The sequence below is a fragment of the Aotus nancymaae genome, unplaced genomic scaffold, assembly GCF_030222135.1.
Source record: "Aotus nancymaae isolate 86718 unplaced genomic scaffold, 86718_ANA_hifiasm-v0.15.2.pri h1tg000030l, whole genome shotgun sequence".
NCBI lineage: Eukaryota > Metazoa > Chordata > Mammalia > Primates > Aotidae > Aotus > Aotus nancymaae.
Genome location: NW_026988443.1, coordinates 732,649 through 743,527, shown reverse-complemented (window position 1 = coordinate 743,527; position 10,879 = coordinate 732,649).

Here is a 10,879-nt window from a genome sequence, read left to right as displayed (position 1 = left end):
ATTTGCATTTCCTCAATGACTAATGATGCTGAGCATCTTTTCATGTGCTTATTGTCCATCTGTGTATCTTTGATGAAGTGTTCAAATCTTTTGCCATTTTAGAAGAATTCTATTGTTTGTTTTCCTGGTTTAATTTTGTAGTTTGTGGCTTGTCTTTTTATTCTCTTTTATTCCATTTTCATTTCAGTGTCTTTTATAAAGCAAAGGCTTTAAATTTTGGTGAAGTCCAAGTTTTCCTTTTATGGACCATACTTTTGGTGTCATAGTTAAGAACCCCATCCCTGGCTGGGTGCAGTGGCTCACGCCTTTACTCCCAGCACTTTAAGAGGCCGAGGCAGGCAGATCACCTGAGGTCGGAAGTTTGAGACCAGCCTGACCAACATGGAGAAACCCTGTCTCTACTAAAAATACAAAAAAATTAGCCGGGTGTGGTGGTACATGCCTGTAATCTCAGCTACTTGGGAGACTGAGACAGGAGAATTGCTTGAACCTGGGAGGCGGGAGAGGTTGTGGTAAGCCAAGATTGTGCCATTGCACTCCAACTTGGGCAACAAGAGCAAAACTCTGTATCAAAAAAAAAAAGAGCCCATCCCTAACTAAAGTTTAGGAAATTTTACATTTTTCTTCTAGCTATTTCATTATCATAAAAACATTAATGATAATGTTTTTCACTTACATCTATGATCCATTGTTAGGTAATTTTTATATAAGGTGTTAAATAAAGCCCCAGGCTCATTGTTATTTACATGTTATCCAATTGTTTCAGCATCATTTGTAGAAAACATATTTTTCTCCATTGAATTTCCTTTGCTCTTTTGTCAACGACTGATTATATTTAAGTGGGTTTATTTCTCAGTTTTCTATTCCATTGATCTATGAGTCCATCCCTTTGCCAAAACCACACATTGTCTTGATTACTGTAGCTTTGTAGTAAATCTAAAAATCAGGTAATGTAAGCCCTTTAAATGTATTCTTTTCTAATTTATATGCTTCCACTGTCATATACTTGTCTATTATTTCAAGTTTTAATTTATATATTCTGACACTCAGTTGTTATCTGAATACAGGTTAAGAATTGTCAAATCTCTGGTGATTTGAATGTTTTCTCATTATGTAGTGACTTTCTTTAAACATAAGAATATAACAGATATATTGGAGTTTTTTGTGGGGAGGGGGTTTGAAACAAGATCTCACTCACCCAGGCTGGAGTGCAGTGGTGCGATCTTGGCTTATTGCAGCCTCAACCTCCTGGGCTCAGCCTCTCAAGTAGCTGGGATTACAGGCATGTACCACCACATCCAGCTAAATTTTTTAGCATCTTTTGTAGAAATGGGGTTTTGCCATGTTGCCCAGGCTGGTCTTGAACTTGTGAGCTCAAGCAATTGCCCACCTTGGCCTCCCAAAGTGCTGGAATTAGAAGCATGAGCCACTATGGCCCACCACAGATTTATTGAGATATAATTTACATACCATAAAATTTCACCCATTTAAAATGTACAATTCGGTGTGTGTATTCGCAAAGTTGTATGACCATCACCACAATAAATTTTAGAATATTATCACCTTCAAAAGAAAACTTTTAGCTATGACCTCTGCTATGGTCTGTATGTTTGTGTACCCTCAAAATTCATAAGTTGAAATTCTAACCCCTAAGGTGATGGTATTAGGAGATGGGGCCTTTGTGAAGTGATTAGGTCAAGAGGGCATAGCCCTCATGAATGAGCTCTGTGCTCTTATGAAAGTAGCCCCAGACATATCACTCACCCCTTTTCCCTTGTGAGGACACAATGAAAAGACAGTCATCTGTGAGCTAGAAAGTGGGTTCTCACTCAAATTTCATCATGCTGGTGCCTTGATCTTAGACTTCCCAGCCTCCAGAACTGTAAGAAATCCTAAGCTACTCAGTCCATGGTATATTTGTTATGACAGCTGGAACAGACTAAGATAACTCCCAACCCTTCTGTTTTCCCCAGCACTAGGCAACCATGAATATACTTTCTATGTCTGTAGATTTGCCTATTTTGGACATTTCATATAAATGGAATCATACAATGATCATACAGTATATGATCTGGTCTGGTTTGAATATGTATTAGCTCATTTTCACAATGCCATGAAGAAATAATCTGAGACTCAGTAACTTGTAAGGAAAAGAGGTTTAATTGGCTCACGGTTCCACAGGCTGTACAGGAGACATGGCTTGGGAGGCCTCAGGAAACTTACAATCATGGATGAAGGCAAAGGGGAAACAGGCTCATCTTACATGGCCAGAGCAGGAGTTGGGGACGGTGCCACACACTTTTAAACAACCAGATCTCATGAGAACCCTATCATGAGAACAGCACCAAAGGGAAATCTGCCCCCATGATCCAATCACCTCCTATCAGGTTCCCACCTCCAACACAGGATTACAATTTGACATGCGATTTGGGCAAGGCCACAGACCCAAACCATATCAGAATGTGTCCCCTAACATTCATGTGTTGGAAACGTGATCCCCAGTGAGGTGGTTCTAGGAGGTAGGGCCTAATGGGAGGTCAATGGATTATGGGGGCACCAGCCTCATGAATGGATCAATGCTATCATTATGAGAGTGGATCCGTTATCACAAGAGTGGGTTCCTTACAAAAGAACAAGTTTGGCTCCCTCTTACTTTCTCTATTGCCCTCTGTTTGCCCTTCTGCCATGGAATGATGCAGCAAGAAGGTCCTCAATAGATACCAGCTTCTTGATTTTGGACTTCCCAGGCTCCAGAACTGTGAGGAAATAAATTTCTATTCATTGTAAGTTACCCAGTATAGCATTCTGTCATAGCAGCACAAAAGGGACCAAGCCATGGTCTTTGTGATTGGCTTATTTCACTTACCATAATGTTTTCATGAGGTTTATCTATGTTATAGAATATATTAGTGCTTCGTTTCTTTTAAAAACACTCCTTTTTTAAAAAAAGTCTCAAATGTGATAGTACTTTTTTTTATTGTGGTAAAAAACACATGACATAAAATTTACCATCTTAACCATTGTTTTTGTTTTGTGCTGCTATAACAGAATACCACAGATGGTAATTTATAAAGGTGGAAAATTTATTGCCTTATAGTTCTGGAGGCAGGGAAGTTCAAGATCAAGGGGCCAGCATCTGATGAGGGCCTTCTTGCAGCAGCATCCTATGATGGAAGGTGGAAGGGTAAGACAGAGAGCAAGAGGAGACTCAGCTCACTCTTTTGTAATGGCACCAATTGCACCCACAAGGGTGAAGCCCTCATGGCTTAATCACCTCTTAAAAGGTCCTGCCTCCTTAAACTCAACACTGGCAATTAAATTTCAATGTGAGTTTTGGAGGGGGTAAACTCAAACCATAGCATTCCACCCCTGCCTCCCCAAAACTTTTGTTCTTTTCACATACAAAATACATTCATTCTATCCCAATATCCCCAAAAGTCTTAAATGATTTCAAAATCAAGTTTAAATTCCAAAACCGAGTGTCATCTATATCAGATATGGGTGAGACTCAAAGCACTATTCATACGAAGGCAAATTTCCAGTTCTGAGCCTGTGAAATTAAACAAATTATGTGCTTCTGAAATACAATGGTGAGACAGTCATAGGATAGATATTTGCATTCCAAAAGGGAGACACAGAAAAAAAGAGAGGAGATCCTAAGCAAGTCCACTCTGTGGCTTTCCTGGGCTCAGTCCACAGAGACGCTCTCATAGGTTGAAATCTTGTGCCTGCAGCTCTCCCAGGCTGGTGTCGCACACTGGTAGCTCTACAAGAACTGTTCTGGGGTCTTGGGAATGGCCCTGTCCCCACAGCTCCTCTAGGCCTAGCCTAGTGGGGACTCTCTGCAGTGGCTCCGAACCCATAGTTCCACTGGGCATTGCCCTAGTGGGGTCTCTACAGTGGTTTCACCGCTGTAACAAGTCTCTGCCCCAGGCTGTTCATGACATCGTTTGAAATCTAGGACTACATTTAAGATCAGGTCATCTGCAGATAATTTTATTTTGTTCCTTTCCAATTTCTTGCTTAATTACTCTTACTAAGACCTCTAGTGCTATTGTTCCTATTTTGGAGGAAAAGCTTTTAGTTTCTCACCATTGAGCATGATATTAGCTATGGACTTTTTATATATGGCCTTTTATGTTGAAGTAATTTCCTTCTATTTTTAGTTTGTTGAATGCTTTTTTTTTTTAATCATGAAAGGGTGTTAAATATTGTCAAATGCTTTTTCTATGTAAACTGAGATAATCGTGTGATTGTTTTTCATTCTGTTAATGTGGTTTATTGCATTCATTCATCTTCATGCATTTCATGGATAAATCCCACTTGGTCATGGTGTATATATATATTTTTTTACTGTGGTGTTGAATTTGGTTTGGTAGTATTTTTTTAAAGGAATTTTGCATCAATTCCTCAATAAATCCTGATCACTGAATACATTAGAGATATTGAGCTGTAGTATCATAGGCGGAAGTTGAAGAGGAAAGAAGCATGTGTTACATGGACAGAGTAGAAGGAAGAGAGCGAAGGGGGAGGTGCTACACGCTTTTAAACAACCAGATCTTTTGAGAACTCACTATCATGAGAAAAGCAAGGGGGAAATCACCCCTGTGATCCAATCACCTTCCATTAGGCCCCTCCTCCAATGTTAGAGATTACAGTTTGACATGAGATTTGGTCAGGGACACAAATCCAAACCATATCATTCTAGTTCTATTATTTTTAATGGTTATTTTTGAGACGGAGTTTCACTCTAGTCTCCCAGGCTGGAGTGCAATGGCACAATCTTGGCTTACCGCAACCTCTGCCTCCCAGGTTCAAACGATTCTCCTGTCTCAGCCTCCTGAGTAGCTGCAATTACAAGCATGTGCCACCATGCCCAGCTAATTTTGTATTTTTAGTAGAGACGGGTTTCTCCATGTTGATCAGGCAGGTCTTGAACTCCCAACTTCAAGTGATCCACCTGCCTCAGCCTCCCAAAGTGCTGGAATTACAGGCATGAGCCACTGAATAGTCATTATTTTTAATATCTTAATTAATTAAAGAGACAGGGTCTTGCTCTTGCTCTGATGCTCAGGCTGGAGTACAGTGGCACCATCATAGCTCACTGCAGCCTCAAACTCCTGGGCTCAAGTGATCCTCCTGCCTCAGGCTCCCAAGTAGCCAGAACTGCAGGTGCACACCATCACACTCAGCTTATCTTAAAAATTTTTGTGAGATGGGGGTCTTGCCGTGTTGCCCAGGCTGGTCTTGACTCCTAGTGTCAAGTGATCCACCCACCTTGGCCTCCCAAAGTGCTGGGATTACAGGTGTGAGCCACCACACATAATTTATTAATATTTTGTTACTTTTAATACATGTATATAATTTCATTTTTGTTGGTGAAGGGGACAGAGTCTTGCATTGTCACCCAGGCTGGAAAACAGTGGCACAATCTTGTCTCACTGCAGCTCTGCCTCTTGGGTTCAAGCAATTCTTCTGTCTCAGCTATTAATATTTTCACAAGGCCAGGCGTGGTGGCTCACACCTGTAATCCCAGCACTTTGGGAAGCCGAGGCGGACGGATCACAAGGTCATGGAGATCGAGACCAGCCTGACCAATGTGATGAAACCCCGTCTCTACTGAAAATACAAAAATTAACTGGGCGTTGTGGCACTCGCCTGTAGTCCCAGCTACTTGGGAGGCTGAGGCAGGAGAATTGCTTAAACCTGGGAGACGGAGGTTGCAGTGAGCTGAGATCGCGCCACTGCACTCCAGCCTTGGCGACAGAGTGAGACTCTGTCTCAAAAATATATATATATATATATTTTTTTAACAAGCTAAATTAGCTTAAAGCATATTTAAGACTCTAAGGTTAATTTCTTTATTCTTCCTACAAAGAAATAAACAACTTCAGAATGCTTTAGCATCACTCACTCCTGTACGGGTTAGCTATTGCTGCAAGCAGACTATTCTAAAATGTAGTGGTATGAAACAATAGCTGGGCGTAACTCCTCATGAATCTAAGGGTCAGCTGGATAGTGCTGCCTCTGCCTCCCCACCCGGGCTCAGTTATGTGTCTGCAGCCAGGTGATGGATCAGCTGTGACTGGCTGGCCTATGATGGCCTTGGCTCTTTTTTTTCTAGCAGCCTAGTTAGCTCAGGCATGCCCTCCTGGTGGCAGGAGTTCAAGAGAGCAGAAGTGTGCAAGCCCTTTCGAGGCTTCCACTCCAAACTAGCACACTGCAACTTTTATTACATCCTATAGGCCAGAGTCACAAGGCCAGCCTAGATGTGGAGAAATAGACGACAGCTCCTGATTTCAGGAGCTATAAGATCACATTGCAAAGAGTGTGGACACAGACAGGGATGAAGAATTGAGTCAGTCTTTGCAAGCAGTATGGCAGAATCACCCTCCCTCTGAAGTATCAGTTTTATTTTATTGACATTGTTATTATTTTATATAATTAATATTTTTTTAGACTTGCCCATATGTTTTTCACTATGCCTTCTTGCATTCCAGAAGGCCTTCTTACTGAAGCCAGTAAAATGTAAGCTCACAGGGGCCTTGCTTCTGGATAACTTTTTTTTTTCTTGAAGGAATCTTTTTCAAAGTTAGTCTGGTGAGGATCCATAGGTGGTAAATTGTCAGTTTCTGTTAACTGATGTCTTCATTTTTGCCTCAGTTCCTGATGTGTATTTTCACTGGATGTTGAGTTCTAGGCTGCTGTTACTTTTCTCTTATCTCTTTAAGGACAGTGTCCTACGTTGGTCTGTCTTCGTTTCTCATGGTTTTATAATCATGAATTGTGAGCTTACATTTTACTGACCTTAGTTTATAGGGATTCTGGAAGGCCTATGTTTTGGGGTGTTTCTCTGAAGAAGAATAAAATAAATTTATATTTTGAATTGAGATTTCCTGGATCAAGCAGGAAACATTACCTCAGATGCCAAGCCCTCTTTGGGACAGGTCTGTGGTTATTGACTCACTAAGGGAAGATCACCCCATTCCCAACTCCCATCACCAAGTATAGGGTGCTTAGAGAGCCACGTGTCTGTCCCTGTGGGCGCCCATTTTTAGTGGTTAGATGCATTTTCTACCACCTGTTTCGCTAAGGATCTCAATCCTCTGTGGTGTCCTGGATCCAAATAGCTGCCCTGCTTATGCCAAGTCCTGGTCTCCTGGCTTAAGTGGCGCTTGAGTCCCAAAGTCCCAGGGAGTTGGGAGCACCATGCAAGGCAGGAATTTTCTGGTGTCTCTGGTCCCTAGAAATGAAGTATTTTATTAAATGAATTATTTTTCAAGACAATGAAATAATCGCTGTCACAATTTATTCATATGGCCCTAGAAAGAAGGGACCTGAGGCTCTTCTCTCCTTCCTCCCTTCCTTCCTCTTACCTTTTTTCCTTCCCTCCCTCCCTCCTTCCCTCCTTCCTTCCTTCCTTTTCCTTGTTTTTCTTTTCTTTCTAGCACAGCTGCTTTATCTTTGTCTATGCGTGTTTTCCTTTTGCTGAACTATTTGCGACAGGATTGCCAACATCATGGCATTTTACCACTCATGTCCTGTATCTTGTAAGAATATGTATCAGCATGTGTATTTTATTATTTTATTTTTTTGAGACAGAGCTTCACTCTGTTGTCCAGGCTGGAGTGCAGTGTCATGATCATGGCTCACTGCAGCCTCAACCTCCCGGGCTCGGGTGATTCTCCCACCTCAGCCTCCCAGGTAGCTGGGACTATAGGTGCACACCACCATGCCCAGCTCATTTTTTCGTGTTTTTCTAGAGACAGGGTTTTGCCATGTTGCCCAGGCTGGTCTCAAACTCCTGGGCTCAAGTGATCTCCTGTTTCAACCTCCCAAAGTACTGGGATTACAGACCTGAGCCACTGCGCCCAGCTATTTTATTTATTTTTGGAGACAAGGTCTCTGCTCTGTTGCCCAGGCTGAAGTGCAACAGCATGATCATAGCTCACGGTAACCTTAAACTCTTGGGCTCAAGCGATTCTCCCACCTCAGCTTCCCAACTATCTGGGATTACAGGCACACACTACCACATCCAGCTAATTATTTTATTTTTTTGTAGAGATAGAGTCTCGCTATGTTACTCAGGCTGGTCTCAAACTCCTGGGCTCAAGCCATCCTCCCTCCTCATCCTCCCAAAGTTATGGGATTATAGCATGTGTCTTCTACGAGCAAGTACATTCTCCAACACAATCACAATGCTGTTATTCAGCCCTAACAATCTAACTCTGATGCAAGATTACTATCTAACATACAGTTAGTTTAAACTTCTCCACAGCTATCCACAAATGTCACGTACAGCTCTCTGTCCAGTTTCCAATCAGTCAGGACACACTGTATTTATTTGTCCTGCCCCTTTAGTTTCCTTCAATCTAGAATGGTCTTTCCACCTTGTTTTGTCTTTCATGACATTAATATTTTGAGAAGTCCAGACCGGTTTGTTTTGTAGAATGTCCCACCATCTGCATTTTCTATTTACTCATGATTAGATCCAGAGTAAGCAATTTTGACAAGAAATCTACATAGACATGGGATTTTTATTAAATGACATGAGGAGGGCTGGGCTTGGTGGCTCTCACCTGTAGTTTTAGCTATTCAGGAGGCTGAAGCAAGAGGATTGCTTGAGCCTGGGAGTTCAAGGTTATGGTGAACTAGGATCACACCACTGCCCTCCAGCCTGAGTGACAGAGTGAGACTCTGTTTTTTAAAAAAAAAAAAAAATTTATATCACATCAAGAGACTCAAGATGCCAATTTGTCCTATTCCTAATGCTAAATTTGATTACTTTGTTCACATGTCCAAATTCTCTAGTTGTAACTTCTCCCTTTGTACTTAATAAAATAATCTATGAATATCTTGGCACCTAACAATTTTCACCTGGTGTTTTTGGTCTCCATTGATGATACTCACCTGAATCAATTATTAAATAAGTGCTTACAAAATGGTGGTTTTACAATTCTGTTATTCTTCCCACATCTAGCACTGGCATTCTTATGAAGAGAAGAGCTTTCTGTCTATCTCCACTTTTCACTTTGTTGTTTGGTTTGGTTTGGTATTGTGAAAGGAAAATATCTTGGGCTCCCAAAATCACTAAGGAAAACTCAAGCTAGAAATTGCTTAGGGCAAACCTGCCTCCCATTCTATTTGAAGTTATCCCTCTGCTCAAGGAGATAGATTCATATCTCATTGCCTCCTTTGGGAAGGCTAATCAGAAACTCAAAAGAATGCAGCAGTCTGTGTATCACCTATCAGTGACTGGAAACCTCCCTCCTAGCTTCCAGTCTTCTTGCCTTTTTGCCCCACCTTTCCAGTCCTGATCAATATCTTTCTCTCATATATTGATTGATATCTCATGTCTTCCTAAAATGTGTAAAACCAAGCTGTGCCCCATCACCTTGGGCACATGTCGTCAGGACTTCCTGAGGCTGTGTCATGGGTGTGTCCTCAACCTTGGCAAAATAAACTTTCTAAATTAACTGAGACCTGTCACAGATTTTCTAGGTTCACAGTATCACTATGAATCTTTGGATTGCTTTTTAAGAAAGTTTTGAGGGTTAACATTCCTAACATGTATAGATCTTCATTATATGCTTGATGAATTTTTATATGTCTATAAACCCAGGTATATAGACACCAACAGTTCTTGGTCAAGATACAGGTCCTTTTCTTTCTGCTGGAAGGCTCCTCCATGCCCTTCCCTTCCCAGTTAATCCAGCCCATGCCACCCTACCTCATCGTCCCAGCGCCTTACCTCTCCGTCCCCCTGGGCAATCACTGGTTTGGCTTCTGTCTCCTCTACTGGTTTTATCTGTTTAAACATTATTTAAATAAGATCCTATAGTATATACTTCTTTGTATCTGGCTTCCTCACCCCACATTTTTTATGATTCAACCATACCGTATGTATCAGTTGTTCTTTTTCACTGATGATATGGTATTACACTGTATGAATATACTACAGTTTGTTTATTCTTTCTACTGTTAATGGATAATTGAATTGTTTCCAGTTTGGGGGCTTGTATGAATATAAGTGCTGTGAACATTCCTAGCAAGCATATGCATTTTTCTTGGGTACCTATACCTAGGAGTAGAATTCCTGGATTTTATACACACACACACACAACACACACACACACACAGAGACAGACAGACACACACACACACACACACACACACACACACACCATGGAATAAAAGGAGCGAAATAATGGCATTCACAGCAACCTGAATGGAGTTGGGGACTGTAAGGCCAGTCGCCTTGCCGGGAGCTCGGACACGCCCACCCCCTCCACGCCTAGAAACCACATCACCACTCCACGCCCACTTCTGCACTCAGCACGCAAATCTGTAGCTCTGCACTCAGCACCTAGCCCGCGGTTAAACTCCCCCACACCTACTTCTGCACTCAGCACACAAATCTGCACTCAACACTAGCCTCTGCACTCAGCACCTAGCCAACCATTGAAGAACTCCGCCAAAATTTAAAAGAAGCCCCGCCAGAACCTGCCCAATAGCATTTTGCCCCGTTCAGGTCCCACTCCCCCTGGGCAGCCTGCTCACCAGAAATCCCACCTACCTGCCAATGGTGGCTTGCCCCTGTCCACATCCTGCTTCCCCACAACCAATCAAAATGCCTCCACTTCCTATAAAACCCCATGTCGGAGAGGAGTCAAGCGTGACTTCTCCGGCCCCTCCTGTCGGACCGCAGAACCTCACCCAGGAGCTGATTAAATTTCTTTATTTCGATAACTGGCCTCAGTTGCCTCATTCGAACCTCAGTTGCTTCATTTAAACCTTACAGGGACCATTATTCTAAATGAAGTAACTCAGGAACAGAAAACCAAACATTGTATGTTCTCACTTACAAGCGGGAGCTAAG